General features: G+C 38.8%; 1 protein-coding gene and 1 non-coding gene across 51 annotated transcripts in view; one reads left to right on the top strand and one right to left on the bottom strand.

The window, feature by feature from the left end:
- The window catches only part of NRCAM (neuronal cell adhesion molecule), a 305,104-nt gene that overhangs the window by 170,480 nt on the left and 115,865 nt on the right, over positions 1-18,759 (top strand). The window lies entirely within an intron of this gene.
- LOC123572618 (U7 small nuclear RNA) lies at positions 11,815-11,876 on the bottom strand. Its single transcript, XR_006697178.1, has one exon. It is a non-coding gene; the product is annotated as a U7 small nuclear RNA (small nuclear RNA).

Raw genomic sequence — 18,759 nt, 5'->3', positions numbered from 1 at the left:
AGGCAGTGGGAGTCTTCAGACCTCCCCAGGCGGCTCTAGTGTGCAGTAGAGTTTGAGAACTACTGTTTTTCAAGTTCGCTTGCATTTGAAAGTCATGTCTTTTACTAGTGATGACCACTTGTTTTTACATTGAAATGTGTGTGTAATTATAAATTTGTTTTTAACTGTCATATATTCTCTCTTTTTCTCCCTGTGCCCCAATTCATGAGGCAACAATCCGCAAAGGATGACTGACAGAGCTCTTATCTCTGCCAGGAGAGAAATACCAATTTATTTTATAAATGGGTTGCTTTGGCCAGTTGCCAAAAAACAACAAAACCTTGAATATATAAAAATGTCTAGCTTGATAGAAAATACATTTGATTTTACACTAAAATTTTGAAGTACATTAACATTGTTCCAAGTACCAAAAATAAAAATAAAAAAATAAAAAAAAATAAAAACATATTAACTTTATTCTTAGCAAGTTCCAGGTAAGCAAAAATTTCTTTTAAAAAAATAGGTAGATAAGTGCTACTGTCCCAGTGTTATATGTTTCTAGTAATCATGTCTCCAGAAAAAAAAAAATGTATATGGATTTCTTTCTTTAAAGAGAAATGAAATAGAAAGAGAGATAGGCACTGAGATATCCATCAGCTCATCCCAGACATTAGTAAAGTGCTCCAACTTGCGTTTTATAGGAGAAATCCTAACAGTGGTTTCCTGCTTATGTTCTCTGTTGGAAATCTTAATTTTAGTCCTTTCGTTACAAATGGTATAATATCTTTTGTTCTTTATACTGTACTTTGTTATACTACTAAGTTTGTTTACTCTTTATAAAGAGATGTGTACATCCAGAAGTACTAAATAAGTGATCATACATGGCTGCTTGCTATTTAAGCTATTTCCATATTTATGTAACTATTATGTCAAACAGGACTCACAGGGGACAATGACATAGCAACTTTAATTTTTCCCACTGTTGCCCCTACACTTCCACTCTGTGGGGCAGTTCTGCTCCTGGAAGAAATCTCAGACACTTAATTCACCCAATTGTGTTTGATCAAAACTCTTCCAAACACTTGAATTCCTGAAACACTCTGAGTTTGGTTATTACTACATCCAGTTTGCCCATCTGTGTTCACAGCCAAGGCTTTGCCCCTTGCCCAGCTCAAGCCTGCTGTGTGGTCAGAGAAGCCCCAAGCTTGGCAGCCATCTCATGCTGATAGCTCTGAGTTACCTAGAGACCCTCCATTCCCCACACCTCACCTCCCAACTACCACTGGGGCTTTACCCTGCCTTTCTGGTGGGTCCAAGTGTATAACCCCTCCCTTAGCCCTTGGGCAGCCAGCTAGACCCCTCTGCCATCCTTTCACATTTTTGCCAAGATCCAATTCACATATTTCCTATGCCATGAAACCTTTTTGATTCATAATCTCAAGACAGCTTCCTTTTCTCTGAACTTTCATAGCACATCATGACTTTCCTGTACCATTTATCCCTTTATTCCTTGTATTTTCAGTGATTTATGGCATAGCCTCCTGTGTTATCTCCCCTACTATACTTGGAACTTTTTGATAACGCTCATCATTCATTTTTTTATTGTACAGTGTTGGGATTAAAAAAGAATATATTAAAATAAAAGTAAAGGCATTTATAAAATGTGTAGTTAGGTTATTATTATATTTAAAGTTCACATTATATATGTAAACAAGTATATAAAGACAGGAAATTACTCAGGTATTGAATTTTGCTCATTTCATCAGGTTAAGAGGAAAAGGTAGATTTATATTTTTATAATTTTGTATATATTTAAAAATGGAAACAAATGCAGTCATTCAAAAGCAATTTAAAATAAAGTTGTTATATGAAGTAATTATCATATTTATTGTGTTATATCAAAGAACAGGCAGCAGATTATTTCCTTTACAAAAGGAACTCATATCTAAAAACTGTTGGGACTTCAGAACAGGTTTTTCATCATTTAATTTTTAAATATATTGAATACCTTCCTGACTTTTAAGAGCTTTTAGCATAATAGGCCATTGCCTCCGTGTCTACCTTCCCTGTCTTCATGCAGAAGATAATTCATTTTTTTGACTTGGTATTAGTGACCGTACAGACCCAGACTAAAACCCAGCTTATTAAATATTTAAGAAATCATATTAAGGTGGCATTTGTGTCTTCTTTATAACAGCTGCGCTGTGTTGCCAGATCCTTTATTTTGTTATGTAAAATACAATGACATTGTTATTTCCCTCAGTCCAGTTAAAAATGGACAAGGATCAAACTATTTTCAGTAGCACCAAAGAAACTAAATATGAGAGTTCTAGGTTAATCTCATGATTTTTGAGGCAGTTCAATGAAAAACATTCACTTCAGATATACTTAGGGTTTCATCTTTCATTGTTGTCCAGTGGGAGGTCTCCATTCCAACACTTACCATTCTGTGAGTTCAGTCATTGTTTTTAAAGGTAGTTGTAGCACAATTGAATAGCATGGGCTGACTGCTGGATATGCTTAGGGTGGTAGTTCTTGGCCATCCCAGTAATTCTTTATTTACTCATCAAAACTGCATTGGCAATCCTCCTTGGTAGAGAGGGAGTAAGAGAGGCTTTTACCTCACATTTAAAGCTCTGGCCTCTTCCTGTTTATTGCAGATTGCAGCTTGTTCTGGTGAAAGGAGCCAGAATTGCTAGAGCTTCTAAGTTCATTCACCCATTGGGAAGAATAATGTTATTTTGAGCTATGAAACAAAATAACTGTGAAGCTACTGTTGTTGAGATCAGGCCAGCTCTTAACCTACAAGATTCTGTTGGTATGCTTTCATTTTGGGCTTTCATTGTATTCACTATTAAATGGTTTGGATACAAAAATTACCTGGAGAGACCTAAGACTTGTTTTTGATGGTGAATGTTGGACTGGGCTGCTGAAGCGGAGTGTGCAGCTGAACATGTGGGACACCAGTGTCCATTCTGCATTGATGCTCAGACTCCTCTTTAAAACACTCTGCCCACATTTGTTTAGCTGTTAAATTATAAATAATACTCTCCTCCTTTAAGCAGCGTAAAGATGGTGTTGCAGGCTGGGCATGGTGGCTCATGCCTGTAGTCTCAGCACTTTAGGTGGCTGAGATGGGAGGATCACTTGCTCAGGAGTTTGAGACTGGCCTGGGCAACATAGTGAGCCTTCTACCAAAAATTGGAAACAAAAATTTAGTTGGCTGTGGTGGCACATGGCTGTAGTGCCAGCTACTTGAGAGGCTGAGGCGAGAGGATTCTTTGAGCCCAGGGGTGGGGTGGGTTGGGAGGGCAGGGGAGATGGGGGAAGGAGGGAGGTCAAAGCTACAGTGAGATATTATCGCACCACTGCACTCCAGCCTGGGTGACAGAGCGAGATCCTGTCTCAAAACAAACAAACAAACAAACAAACGGGGTTGCATAAGTCACACTGTGGGTGAAGGCATAAATCTCCCCAATTCCCAAACTTCCAGACAGAAAATATATATTTTTCTATATTTATGTATATATTTTGTACTTTGAGAATATCAGTGTTTAAAGGCACATAAAACAAACTACAACAATTATGAAACACAAAACAGGGCTCTGTTAGATTTGTGACTATGTAAAAATGTCAAATATTTTCATCAACAGGATATAAAAACAAAGGAAATAAAATTGATAAAACTATTACTAATGTCAAGGAAAAATGTGCCGATATCACATTCATGTAATCAGACTTTCCAGTGATTTTAGTCATGTTACACTTAGGCCAGGAAACCCACTCAGATTAACACCAAATAGCTCATCTCTTACCATATAGTCTTTATCTGGGTGTGTTTTCTCTGTTGCGTGGTATAATGGAAAGATGCCTTCTAAGCAGACAACCTTCTTTCAGTGGCTTGGCCTCTTACTTTCTATATGGGCCTTGGTAATTCACTGCCACTCTTCAAGCCTCAGTTTTTTCATCTGTAAAATGGGAGTCCCAGTTCATTGTTCCTTTTCTGGAAGAAGAGTTTTAGAATTCAGGATTATTGGAGTTGCTTCCAAGATGGCCAAATAGGAACAGATCTGGTCTACAGCTCCCAGCGAGATCGACGCAGAAGACGGGTGATTTCTGCATTCTGCATTTCCAGCTGAGGTACCTGGTTCATCTCACTGGGACTGGTTGGACAGTGGATGCAGCCCATGGAAGGCCAGCCAAAGCAGGGTGGGACGTTGCCTCACCCAGGAAGTGCAAGGGGTTGGGGGATTTCCCTTTCCTAGCCAAGGGAAGCCGTGAGTGACTGTACCTGGAGGAATGGTACACTCCTGCCCAAACACTGTGCTTTTCACATGGTCTTCACAACCAGCAGACCAGGAGATTACCTCCTGGCGTGGCGGATTCTATGCACATGAAGCCTTGCTCACTGCTAGCGCAGCACTCTGAGATCAACCTGGGATGCTGGAGCTTGGTTGGGGGAGGGTCATCCGCCATTGCTGAGGCTTGAGTAGGCAGTTCTATGCTAACCATGTAAACATAATGGCAGGGAAGTTTGAACTGGGTGGCGCCCACTGAAGCTCAGCAAGGCTTACTGCCTCTCTAGATGCCACATCTGGGGCAGGGCATATCTGAACAAAAGGGAGCAGATGGCTTCTGCAGACTTAAACATCCCAGCCTGACAGCTCTGAAGAGAGCAGTGGTTCTCCCAGCATGGCGTTCGAGATCTGATAATGGACAGACTGCCTCCTCAAGTGGGTCCCTGACCCCTGTGTAGCCTATCTGGGAGACACCTCCCAGTAGAGGCCGACAGACACCTCATACAAGTGGGTGCCCCTCTGGGACGAAGCTTCCAGAGGAAGGATCAGGCAGCAATACTTGCTGTTCTGCAGCCTCCACTGGTGATACCCAGGCAAACAGGGTCTGGAGTGGACCTCCAGCAAACTGCAGCTGAGGGGCCTGTTAGAGGGAAAACTAGCAAACAGGAAAGAATAGCATCAACATCAACCAAAAGGACATCCACACCAAAACCCCATCTGTAGGTCACCAACATCAAAGACCAAAGGTAGATAAAACCACAAAGATGGGGAGAAACCAGAACAGAAAGGCTGAAGATTCCAAAAACCAGGACGCCTCTTCTCCTCCAAAGGAACACAACTCCTTGCCAGCAAGGGAACAAAACTGGACAAAGAATGAGTTTGACGAGTTGACAGAAGTAGGCTTCAGAAGGTCAGTAATAACAAACTTCTCCGAGCTAAAGAAGCATGTTCTAACCCATTGCAAAGAAGCTAAAAACCTTGAAAAAAAGCTTAGATGAATGGCTAACTAGAATAACCAGCGTAGAGAAGAGCTTAAATGACCTGATGGAGCTGAAAACCACAGTACAAGAACTTTGAGAAGCATACACAAGCTTCAGTAGCCGATTTGATCAAGCAAAAGAATGGATATCAGTGATTGAAGATCAAATTAATGAAAGTGAGAAGACAAGATTAAAAGCCTCCAAGAAATATGGGATTATGTGAAAAGACTAAATCTACATTTGATTGGTGTACCTGAAAGTGACAGGGAGAATAGAACCAAGTTAGAAAATACTCTTCAGGATATTATCCAGGAAAACTTCCCCAGCCTAGCAAGGCAGGCCAACATTCAAATTCAGGAAATACAGAGAACATCACAAAGATACACCTCAAGAAGAGCAACCCCAACACACATAATCATGAGATTCACCAAGGTTGAAATGAAGGAAAAAATGTTAAGGGCACCCAGAGAGAAAGGTCAGGTTACCCACAAAGGGAAGCCCATCAGACAAACAGCGGATCTCTCTCCAGAAACCCTACAAGCCAGAAGAAAGTGGAGCCAATATTCAACATTCTTAAAGAAAAGAATTTTCAACCCAGAATTTCATATCCAGCCAAACTAAGCTTCATAAGTGAAGGAGAAATACAATCCTTTACAGACAAGCAAATGCTGAGGGATTTTTTCACCACCAGGCCTGCCTTCCAAGAGCTCATGAAGGAAGCAGTAAACATGGAAAGGAACAACCAGTACCAGCCACTGCAAAAACATGCCAAATTGTAAAGACCATCAATGCTATGAAGAAACTGCGTCAATTAACAGATGAAATAATCAGCTAGCACCATAATGACAGGGTCAAATTCACACATAACAATATTAACCTTAAATGTAAATGGGCTAAATGCCCAAATTAAAAGACACAGACCGGCAAATTAGATAAAGAGTCAAGACCCATCGTTGTGCTGTATTCAGGAGACCCCATCTCATGTGCAAAGACACATATAGGCTCAAAATAAAGGGATGGAGGAAGACCTACCAAGCAAATGGAAAGCAAAAAACAGCAGGGGTTACAATCTTAGTCTCTGATAAAACAGACTTTAAACCAACAAAGATCAAAAGAGACAAAGAAGGCCATTACATAATGGTAAAGGGATCAATGCAACAAGAAGAGCTAACTGTCCTAAATATATATGTACCCAATACAGGAGCACCCAGATTCATAAAGCAAGTTCTTAGAGACCTACAAAGAGATTTAGACTCCCACAAAATAATAACGGGAGACTTTAACACCCCACTGTCAATATTAGACAGATCAACAAGACAGAAAATTATCAAGGATATTTAGGACTTGAACTCAGCTCTTAACCAAGCAGACCTAATAGACATCTTCAGAACTCTCCACCCAAAATCAACAGAATATACATTCTTTCCAGCACCACGTCACACTTAGTCTAAAATTGACCACATAATTGGAAGTAAAACACTCCTCACCAAATGCAAAAGAACAGAAATCATAACAGTCTGTCAGACCACACTGCAATCAAATTAGAACTCAAGATTGAGAAACTCACTCAAAACCACACAGCTACATGGAAACTGATCAACCTGCTCCTGAATGACGACTGGGTAAATAACAAAATTAAGGCAGAAATAGAGATGTTCTTTGAAACCAATGAGAACAAAGACACAACTTACCAGAATCTCTGGGACACCGCTAAAGCAGTGTTTAGGGGGAAATTTATAGCACTAAATGTCCACAGGACAAAGTAGGAAAGATCAGAAATTGACACCCTAACATCACAGTTAAAAGAACTAGAGAAGCAACAGCAAACAAATTCAAAAGCTAGCAGAAAACAAGAAATAACTAGGATCAGAGCAGAACTGAAGGCGTTAGAGACACGAAAAACCCTTCAAAAAATCAATGAATCCAGGAGCTGTTTTTTTGGAAAGATTAACAAAATAGACCACTAGCCAGATTAATAAAGAAGAAAAGAGAGAAGAATCAAATAGATGCAATATAAAATGATAAAGGGGATATCACCACCAATCCCACAGAAATACACACTACCATTAGAGAATACGATAAACACCTCTATGCAAATAAACTAGAAAACCTGGAAGAAATGGATAAGTTCCTGGAGAAATACACCCTTTCAAGACTAAACCAGGAAGAATTTGAATCTCTCAATAGACCAATAACAGGTTCTGAAATCGAGGCAATAATTAATAGCCTACCAACCAAAAAAAGTCCAGGACAAGACAGATTCCCAGCTGAATTCTACCAGAGGTACAAAGAGGAGCTGATACCATTCCTTCCAACGCTATTCTGATCAATAGAAAAAGAGGGAATCCTCCCTAACTCATTTTATGAGGCCAGCATCATCCTAATACCAAAGCCTGGCAGAGACACAGCAAAAAAGACTTTTAGGCCAATTTCCCTGATGAACATTGATGTGAAAATCTGTCAATAAAATACTGGCAAACCGAATCCAGCAGCACATCAAAAAGCTTATCCACCACAATCAAGTTGGGTTCATCCCTGGGATGCAGGACTGGTTCAACATATGCAAAACAATAAACGTAATCCATCACATAAACAGAACCAATTATAAAAACCACATGTTTATCTCAATAGATGCAGAAAAGGCCTTCAACAATATTCAACAGCCTTTCATGCTAAAAACTTTAAATAAATGAGATATTGATGGAACGTATCTCAAAATAATAAGAGCTATTTATGAAAAACCCACAGCTAATATCATACTGAATGGGCAAAAACTGGAAGCATTCCCTTTGAAAACCACACAAGACAAGGATGCCCTCTCTTGCCACTCCTATTGAAAATAGTATTGGAGGTTCTGGCCAGGACAATCAAGCAAGATAAAGAAATAAAGGGTATTCAATTAGGAAAAGAGGAAGTCAAATTGTCCCTGTTTGCAGATGACATGATTGTATATTTAGAAAACCTCATCATCTGAGCCCAAAATCTCCTTATGCTGATAAGCAACTTCAGCAAAGTCTCAGGATACAAAATCAATGTGCAAAAATCACAAGCATTCCTATACACCAATAACAGACAAACAGAGAGCCAAATCTTGAGTAAACTCCCATTCACAATTGCTACAAAGAGAATAAAATACCTAGGAATCCAACTTACAAAGGAGATGAAGGACCTCTTCAAGGAGAACTACAAACCACTCCTCAACAAAATAAATGAGGACACAAACAAATGGAAGAACATTCCACGCTCATGGATAGGAAGAATCAATATTGTGAAAACGGCCGTACTGCCCAAGGTAATTTGTAGATTCAGTGCTACCCCTATCAAACTACCACTGGCTTTCTTCACAGAATTGGAAAAAACTTCTTTAAATTTTATATGGAATGAAAAAAGAGCCCGCATAGCCAAGACAATCCTAAGCAAAAAGAACAAAGCTGGAGGCATCATGCTACCTGACTTCAAACTACACTACAAGGCTACAGTAACCAAAACAGCATGGTACTGGTGTCAAAACAGATATATAGACCAATGGAACAGAACAGAGGCCTCAGAAATAACACCACACATCTACAACCATCTAATCTTTGACAAACCTGACAAAAACAAGAAATGGGGAAAGGATTCCCTATTTAATAAATGGTGCTGGGAAAACTGGCTAGCCATATGTAGAAGTTGAAACTGGATCCCTTTCTTACACCTTAGACAAAAATTAACTGAAGATGGATTAAAGACTTAAATATAAGACCTAAAACCATAAAAACCCCAGAAGAGAGCCTAGGCAATACCATTTAGGACATAGGCATGGGCAAATACGTCATAACTAAAACACCAAAAGCAATGGCAACAAAAGCTAAAATAGACAAATGGGATCTAATTAAACTAAAGAGCTTTTGCACAGCAAAATGAACTATCGTCAGAATGAACAGGCAACCTACAGAACGGGAGAGAATTTTTTCAATCTATCCATCTGACAAAGGGCTAATATCCAGAATCTACAAAGATCTTAAACAAATTTACAAGAAAAAAACACATAAAAAGTGGGCAAAGGATATGAATGGACACTTTTCAAAAGAAGACATTTATGCAGCCAACAGATACATGAAAAAATGCTCATCATCACTGGTCATCAGAGAAATGCAAATCAAAACCACAATGAGATACCATCTCACACCAGTTAGAAGGGTGATCATTAAAAAGTCAGGAAACAACAGATGCTGGAAAGGATGTGGAGAAATAGGAATGCTTTTACACTGTTGGTGGGAGTGTAAATTAGTTCAACCATTGTGGAAGACAGTGTGGTGATTCCTCAATGATCTAGAACTAGAAATACCATTTGACCCAGCCATCCCATTACTGGGTATATACCCAAAGGATTATAAATCATGCTACTATAAAGACATATGCACACGTATGTTTATTGCAACACTATTCACAATAGCAAAGACTTGGAACCAACTTAAATGCCCATCAATAATAGACTGGATAAAGAAAATGTGACACATATATACCATGGAATACTATGCAACCATAAAAAAGGATGAGTTCATGTCCTTTGCAGGGACATGGATGAAGCTGGAAACCATCATTCTCAGCAAAATATCACAAGGACAGAAAACCACACACCACATGTTCTCATTCATAAGTGGGAGTTGAACAATGAGAACACATGGACACAGGAAGGGCCTGTTGGCAGGTGGGGGACTGGGAGAGGAAGAGCATTAGGAGAAATACTTATATGACGAGTTGATGGGTGCAGCAAACCAAAATGGCACATATATACCTATGTAACAAACCTGTACATTGTGCACATGTACCCTAGAACTTAAAGTATAATAATAATAAAAAAAAGAAAAACATAGAATTCAGGATTATTTTTAGTATTTTGATTTTAGAAAGATAACATTATATATAAATATATATATAATCAAAATGATATATAAAACATATATATATTACCTTTCTAAAATCAAAATTCTAAAAATGGGGTGCTGTGTATATAAATATATAAAAATATGTATAAATATATATAAATGTTGTGTAACACCCCCAGTGGGGTCTAGAACAGTACCCTATGATCAAACATATTAGTAACTCTTCAGTAAAACATACAAATATTTACACTTAGTGGGATAAATAAAGAATGTCAACTGGTCAGGTTTGTTGCCAAAACTTGCATTTTTCAGAGCTTTTAGAAAAATGATGGTGAGCCTGCACTAACCCCTACTTTAGGAGTGTGTGTGTTCAGCAAAGAGCAGTTACTGCCCCAATAGTAGCTGTCGTTTTTACTTAAATTAATGGCGGATAATGTGGGTCTCATCTTTTACAAAAATTGGAATATGAATAAAGAAATTCTACTCAATATACAACTTTGATTCCTACTGGACTTTATACAAGACCGTGTGGTACTTTAAAAACGGTGGTGACATTCCCTCTTCAAGAAAATAATACTCACAGGAGGGGATAAATGCCTTCTTGAGTAATTTTAGATCCAGATATGTTACTCTGTTCTGAGATGATTGATAAGATCAGAATTATAGATTTAGAATAGGAAATGAGATTTCCATTACATACAGTTAAAATTAGTACCAAGACATTTTTAGCTTTTTCCCTTTTTGCTCATAAGTCTTACTTGAGGGGATAAAATCAATCACTTCACTTGTTCAGCTAGCGTGGCTGAACTCTCTGAAGTGATTTATGTTTATGCTAAATTTTGCTTGCTAGTTTATGCTCCATGTGACCTCAGCCCAACAGCTTTCAGCATGTGTTATGCCAGGATCAGTGTGAGTTGTCTTCCAAGAAGTTTTAACAGTAATAAAATACCAGAGTTTGTAAATTACTTAATCAAAAAGTAAATGGGTAAGAATTTCAAGTTTCCCTGTGGTAATCTCACTGTCACTTTGTTAGGTTCTTCTTTTTTTTTTTTTTTTTTTTGACATGGAATCTCACTGTTGTCGCCCGGGCTGGAGTGCAATGGCACAATCTTAGCTCACTGCAACCTCTGCCTCCCAGGTTCAAGCAGTTCTCCTGCCTTGGCCTCCCAAGTAGTTGGGATTACAGGTATGTGCCACCACGCCTGGCTAATTTTGTATTTTTAGTAGAGATGGGATTTCACCACGTTGGCCAGACTGGTCTCAAACTCCTGATCTCAAGTGATCTGCCCTCGTCAGCCTCCCAAAGTGCTGGGATTACGGACATGAGCCACTGTGCCTGGCCACTTTGTTAGGTTCTAATATACTTTCCTAAATGGAAGAGAAAGTGTGGGCACAGTGTAGGAGTGTGTTTTGAACAAATATCATCCATCGTGTCCTAGAAGAAGACTATTTTTTCCTTTTAAGAGCCTCTTTTCTAGCATATTTGCCTGTTACTGAAAGTATGGAGATGTAAATCTTTAAGTATATGTCTTATGTTACATTTGGAAACAGTAATTTTTAAAAGTCTGCTTCTTGCTGGCAGCTGTTTGATCTTTACTGTGGTAAAATATACGTAACATAAAATTTATCGTGTTAACCATTTTTAAGTAGAGCTCTCATTTTTATTTATTTTTAATTTTTCTTTGTGTGGGGGGTTTTCTAATGAAAAGCAGAAAACCTGCTAGACAAATTCCGAAAGAGCTGGAACACTTAAATGTATAGTTCTGTAGCATTAAGTATATTCGCCTTGTGCCAGCATCACCACCACCTATCTACAGAACTTTTTCTCTTCCCCAGCTGAAACTCTAGACCCATTTATAGTGACTCTGAACTGTCCATTCTTTCTCCCAGCCCCTGGCAAGCACCATTCTTTCTGTCTCCAGTATTTGACTATTCTAGGTAACTCATATAAATGGAATCATACAATATTTGTCCCTCTCTGACTGGCTTATTTCACTTGGCGTAATGTCCTCAATGTCAGAATTTTCTTCCTTTTTAAGGCTGAATAATTTTCCATTGTATGTGGAAACCATATACCACAGTTTACTTATCCATTCATTCTTTGATGGATACTTGGATTGTTTCTACCTTGCATCTCTTGTGAATAATGCCATTGCTATGGACGTAAGTGTAGACCACTTCTTGATCTTGAATTAGTATAGTTATTTGTGTGCTCAGAGGTGCTCATCTTAAAGAAAAAGTCTGTTACTATGTTAACCTGGCTATTTAAAGTCTCAGTAGCAGAAATTCAGCATAAGTAGCCCTTTTAAATTTCAGATTTAACTGTGAAACCCTCTCCCTATCTGTGAATTATTAAGTGAATTAATTATTATTAAGCCTCCACATGAAGGGAACCTTGAAGGGGAATGCTTGGTCTTTTCTCTCTCTGAAGGACCATGCAAAGGCATCACCAGGTAGTTTTCTTATGACAAACCCTAAAGCCCACTTCCAACTCAGAATCCAGAATGTACTGGAAACAATGATTGGCTTTCCTATTGAATTATTTTTGAGTCTCATATTATTGCTTTTATCATGTTGCCTTTTCCAATTTGATAGTCCTTCAAGTAACCAACCAAATGACTCCTCACAAAATAGGAATAAGAGTGATTTATGAAATAGGGAAAGCTGTTATTTTCCAAGCTCATGATAGGTTGTGAAGATAATGGAAGCTGTATCTGCTGAAACATTTTGAACTCTAATGAACACAAAGGAAAGAACCAATGTTCCTTTGCACTGTAAGATTAGATAAGTGTGTAAGTACAGTATGGTTACTGTCTAGGGAAGCTTTGCTAAGATTTCCAGCACTTCCAAAACCTTTTATGTGGCTAGAAAATTTCATTTACTCCTTGCTATTCCTAAAAGTGATAAAAGCTGGGTCCCATAGCTACAGGATGAAATAGGATCTGCATCATATTTTTAGTTTTGAAAGAAATTCTAACTTGCTTTGAACCCCATTTCTTTTGTGATTTGGGCATGTAGGCATTTGATTATTTACCTGACTGATTAATGGAGTTTATTATTCAAGCATATAACTCATTACAGTTTTATCTAGCTTTGTATTCATTACCTTTTTAGTGTGTTCCTCCAGTTTTATAGAATTGTGTCATATGCGAGTGTGTAACCTGTAGGGGGCATGTCCCTACCTTCTTAGGACACCTGGACCCCTTCCCCATCACCTATCCTTTCCCTGCCAGTAAGACCCTTCCTTCTTCATGACTTGGATGAAAGGTGACCCAAGACAGACCGACCCCTGGTCTCATAAAGTTTACATCTAGAGGGAGAAGAGACAGTCACCAAACAAACTCACTGTATTTGTACAATTACAAAGTGAAATCAGAGCTATGAAGAAGAGCTATGAAGATGTTTAAAAAGGAGGTTTTATGCCCTAGAAGATAAAACATACTCTAAAGCAGTGCCTTGCCAAGTCATATTGAAACCGGAGACAAAAGGGAAAAATCAGCAGTGCCAATCCTGTCTTTATTTAAACTTTTGTTATCTTGTTCAAATGGCTATTTTGCATTACTGTTGAGTTTTTCTTTTTTTTTTCTTTCAAATACAGCACTAAGACATGATTCGAGTTTTGAGTGCCTCCCTGGCCTTTGCATCTGAGGTAAATGCCTCATTTGCTCCCTGTAGTCCCAGTCCAAAGCCATACTTCCCAGGCTCAAGTCCTGTTTCCGCTACTTATCAGTTGTATGACTGTGGACAACCTGCATATATTGTGCCTCAGTTTCCTTTTCTGTAAAGCGAGGATAATAATAGTACTTGATAAGGTTGTTATGAGGATTAAAAGAAGTTAATATTTGTAAAGCAGGAGAGCAGCGCCTGGCACAAAGTGCTGTGCATGTGAGAAGAGTAATGAAGATGCCTCTATACAGTTTCAGGTATTGAACCATTCATAGGAGCTGGATTTCACATGACTGAATTTACCAGGCTGCCATCAGCGTTTCTTTCCTCAACATTTTTACTAAATTTACACTAACACTTTTGAACAATCCTATAGAGAATGTGGTGATATGTTTTAAAAACAAAAGACTTGCTCATTGCATGTCCTCTTCCCCACCCTCCCTCATTTCTTCGCTCTGAAATAGCCAAGAGATGGTGGGAATTGTGGACACCATCACCCACATCTTTTAGGCACTTTCAGAAGCATGGAATACTTTGTGGGCTTGTGTTTCTCTTGCACAGAGGCTATGCCAACCATCTCTGCACAGTTGAGGCGTCCGCTTATGTGCTGCCAAGGCAGGCATAGCCTTTAGATTCTGACTCTCACTTACTCTTTTACTAAGGAATTTCTGATGTAGCCCTTTCACAGCACTGCACACGACTGAGCAGACCCAGCCATTGACAGGATCCCCAGTCTTGGAACATCCACTGCTTCTTTTCCTGTCTGCAGGGAAACTCACAGCTTTCTGTTAGCATCTATTTCTAGTGTGATTTTTAAGTTCTGTTTGTGGTGATTCTACAAAATTGAATACACTTCCTTTTTATTCATGTAAAAGCACTTTTTTGAAGAGAATATATTTTTATCTCTTATGGCAAGAATGTTGTGTTTACACTTTAAAAGTGCAGAGTAAACAGGAAACATTGCTCTTTAAAAGGGAAGAAATGCTGTGTAAATGAATTTTACTTATCCAAGATATTAATGAGAAAATGGCTAAATATAAGCTTCAATGTTTAAAAATCCTGATGTGTACTCATTTATTCCATAAGACTGGAGGCAGCTGTGTGAAATAGCAGGAATTTAATTATCTGTATAGATTTCTAGTTAAACAGGTAATATTTTTGTTAAAGTAGTTCCTATGTATGAATATAAAAACTGCCCTAGGGAAAATAATGTTATACCATGGAAGAACTGAGCTGTATCTGAAAATGAATAAATGGGTTTTTTGTCCTATTTTACCCTCGAGCTTTTAATTAACAATTTGTAGAAAGAGGGTCACTTGACTGGAATTAGAATTCTCTTTTGATGAGTCTTTCTTATATTCTGTCTGGGATTATATGTAAACGTATCTTTCCTTTCTAAAGAACCTGAACATGCTAAAATTTAAATGCAGTGTTCCAATTCAAATAAAGCATAAGGAATAAAACCATTTACCTTTAAAATATGTGTGAAATTTTAAGTGGGCCTTTTGGGGTTTTTTTTTTTTCCTATGTTACTTTTCAAAGTGGAATACCTTTATACAGACACATGTAATCAAACATCATTATTCATATTTACATTCTCTTTGGAAACCATGGGATTCTTAGGGCCCAAAGCCAAGTGCCCAAGAACCCTGACTGAAAGTGTGCGGTTGCCTATTGAGGGAGCAATTGTTATATTATAAAGCCACAGTGTGCCTTTTTGCTATAGCTGGCAACAGCAAAATCAAAGGATTCTTGGGAGAAAATTCTCTATAGTTCTATCACAGATCTTGCAAGCAGAGGCGCTGGTTGCCTTTTGTTCCAGAGCTGCTTTTTTAAATAACATTTGTATAATAAGTAGCCTTAAGTGATAGAGAAAGTGTCTCCTTCTAGAGCATGAAGGGATGCTTACTGCTTATTATAAAAGATTCTGGTTCCCTAAGCTCAGAGTTTTCTGTCATGTAATGCAGTCTGCTGTGTGTGTGGGTGTCATGCGGCCCTCTTTATAACACCGTGTTGGAATAATTGGAGTCTTAGGAACCAGTTCCAGAAATTACTGATACTCTGGCTACTGCTATTGCTATATGGAATAAAGTCTTTGTCTTTGACCTAGTAGATTTCTGTCCTCTGCTCTATAAAACTGTAATAGGCTAACATGTTAGTTTGTAAGTGGGGCAAAATCTTAGACTCTTTATGCTTACTGACAGGAATGTCCTTTAAAAGACACATAAAGATGATGGCCCTTTCTTTTTCCTTTGTCCTCAATCCTTAGTGGATGTGGTGGGCTTAGGGATAACATAGCCTGAAGTGTGGCATATGGATCAGATGGCCAGAGACCCATTCATCTGTGGCCTGGGTCAGATGGCAGGAGACCCAGTTCTAAATATAGAAGCTGGTGTGAGTCATAGGGAATGATTGATATTTCTCAGAAGGTAAGAGATTGTCTCTTTCTGGCAATTTTGGGCACCTAGAGACAGAAAAGACACTGGATCTGATTTGAACTATATCTCTTTGAGCTCAGATTCCCCCCCAAAAAAACATCATTTAAATTTACTTAGAGAACACACATGCGCGTGCAGTGTAGTCAACCTCATGTGCAGTGACCCATTACCTTTGGAGACAGAGCAGATGACCATAAGCCTCATCCGGGTAAGAACAGCTCAATTTAGCCATCATACCCAGGCTTTACCAGCCCAGGACCCCAAAGCCTACATTATTCTGATGGGTAGGATAGCAGCATTTCTTCATATCTGCCTTCCTAGTGTAGATACAACTTTAGGGAATGGTCCTGCTAGACTAGACAGAAATTTGACTCAAAATAGTTGAGGCCATGCCAACCTGAATAGGAGTGCCAGCACATGCCTTCTGTGTTATCTGTTACCTTACTGCTTTGAGAAGCATAAAGCCTCATCCAAAACAATGAGGTGAGGGAAAGCTTACAAAGAACACTGTGGAATGGCACTTTTTATATATGAGAAAATATTTGAAAATACATACAATACATTAATACTATGAAAAAGAAAAATTTATGAAAAACAATGAAAATCACTTCATAGGTAGGGGGAAGGAATATTTCAAATGCTTTACACAGTTCAGAGCTATTCAAATTGCTGAATATTTCTAGCACTTTCATGACCACTGACTTTTTCATTCACCAGTTTTCTTCTTCAGCTTTCATTTAGCTAAACATCAATGGTATATTTTATTGTAAAAGGTATGGCAAATAAGAAGGGCATGATTAAAAGAGAATGCTTTCATCAGGATACAAATGTGCCAGCTAATTCTTAAAGACACTGTGTACAGTTTTTTGTGAATTCTGGAAGCATCTGTGAAACTTTGTGTTAACAAGCCATTACATGTTAATAATAATATCTCAGAGAACTCCTGTAATGATAAAGTAAGCTAATGTTTGCAAATATCTTGGCACAGACAGCCTGGCACACAGTAAGTGCTTAATATATGGTGACTATTATAATAGGAAGGGAACAGTTAAAAACATGAGTGTTTTGCACTTTAGGAGTTTCCAGAAGGAAGCCAAATTTTCATGTGTAATTTGGAAAGCATAAAATAGAGGTCAGGTGTGAAACTGGTTGCTAGGAGGTGATGGAGAAAGGCATGGAGGACTCTACCCACTGTTAAACTGGGTCAGATCAGGATAGGCCCCAACAAAGCTGTGCTATGAAATCATCTATGTCTCACAGGGACATTGGGATCCATCTACAAGGTGAGCCACCATCACCGTGAAGTCAAGGGTGAGGACACCAGTATAGCCTTCCCCCAGGGGCAAGGATATTCCATTAGCCTATATCTGAAAGCTCCAGGGTTTATACAGGATCCAGGAGAACTGCAAAGCACCAGGGCCCTACAAACAATAAAGGCAGGGACAGCTGGGAATGTGCCCTGGGTATTGTCACACAGATTTACTTTCTAAATGTGGTTCTGTCTCCCGAAGCCCTGTATGAGCCATGGCTGCTGCACACTCAGCTCTTAACATCTTTCAGAAGGTGGGGCTCTATGAGCTGCTGGAGGTTCCACAGGTGCCGCCATTGCCCCCGGGAGCACTTGATGGGGCTTCACATCCAGATGTCTCGGCTCCTCTTACACAAATGTAAGGACAGCATTCATTTTCTGTCCAGTTGGAGACCTCTATTATTCATCTGCTGTTGGAGGAAAGAGGAGGTATTGAGATTGTTGTGTTTTCCTTATACCTTAAAAAGAGAGTAACTTTTTCTTTCCCCCAAAACTCATAGAATTAGAAACCTAGAAACTCAACCAGGTCAATTAATAAGACTGGATACAGGCTCTGATTTCTGGTTAGGAGAGGACAGCCCAGGGAAAAAGAGTTATTATGTGTTTATTACAGGAACAGAGAAATTGTCTTTGTTTTTAGTCTTAACTACCAAGAGGCCCACAGGAAGCAATAGGTTGCCATTAGGAGACTAATAAAGATAGATGTATAAATGATTGATGCCAGTTAAGATAAATATTGTATCAATTGGTATGGAGCATGAAGATGTTTCTGAAATTCCAGTTTGCTGGACCATTTTTAGAGTGCTCATTTTAAGGAAAGGTAGAAGAATAACCTGTGTTGTCGGTGAGACCCAGTGACCTTAAGGTCCTTGTGATTTCCCCATAGTCCAAGTTGTGCAGTATCTTTTTTGATTAAGCCAAGAAAACATGTAACTCAGCTTATAAAGAATATAAGCATAATTAAAAATAAAATAATGCAGCATTAAATATGTCTTCCTAGATAAATGAAAAGAGGGCTTTACACAGGAAGTAGAAAAGAAGATGCAGGCCAGGCACGGAGGCTAATGCCTGTAGTCCCAGCACTTTGGGAGGTCAAAGCGGGCAGATCATTTGAGGTCAGGAATTCAAGACCAGTGTGGCCAACATGGTGAAACCCCATCTCTACTAAAAATACAAAAATTAGCTGGGTGTGGTGGCAGCACCTGTAATACCAGCTACTTG

This window comes from Macaca fascicularis, chromosome 3 (assembly GCF_037993035.2).
Source record: "Macaca fascicularis isolate 582-1 chromosome 3, T2T-MFA8v1.1".
Lineage (NCBI taxonomy): Eukaryota > Metazoa > Chordata > Mammalia > Primates > Cercopithecidae > Macaca > Macaca fascicularis.
Note: the sequence above shows the minus strand (reverse complement) of the source record. Positions and strands in the feature narration are given on the sequence as shown.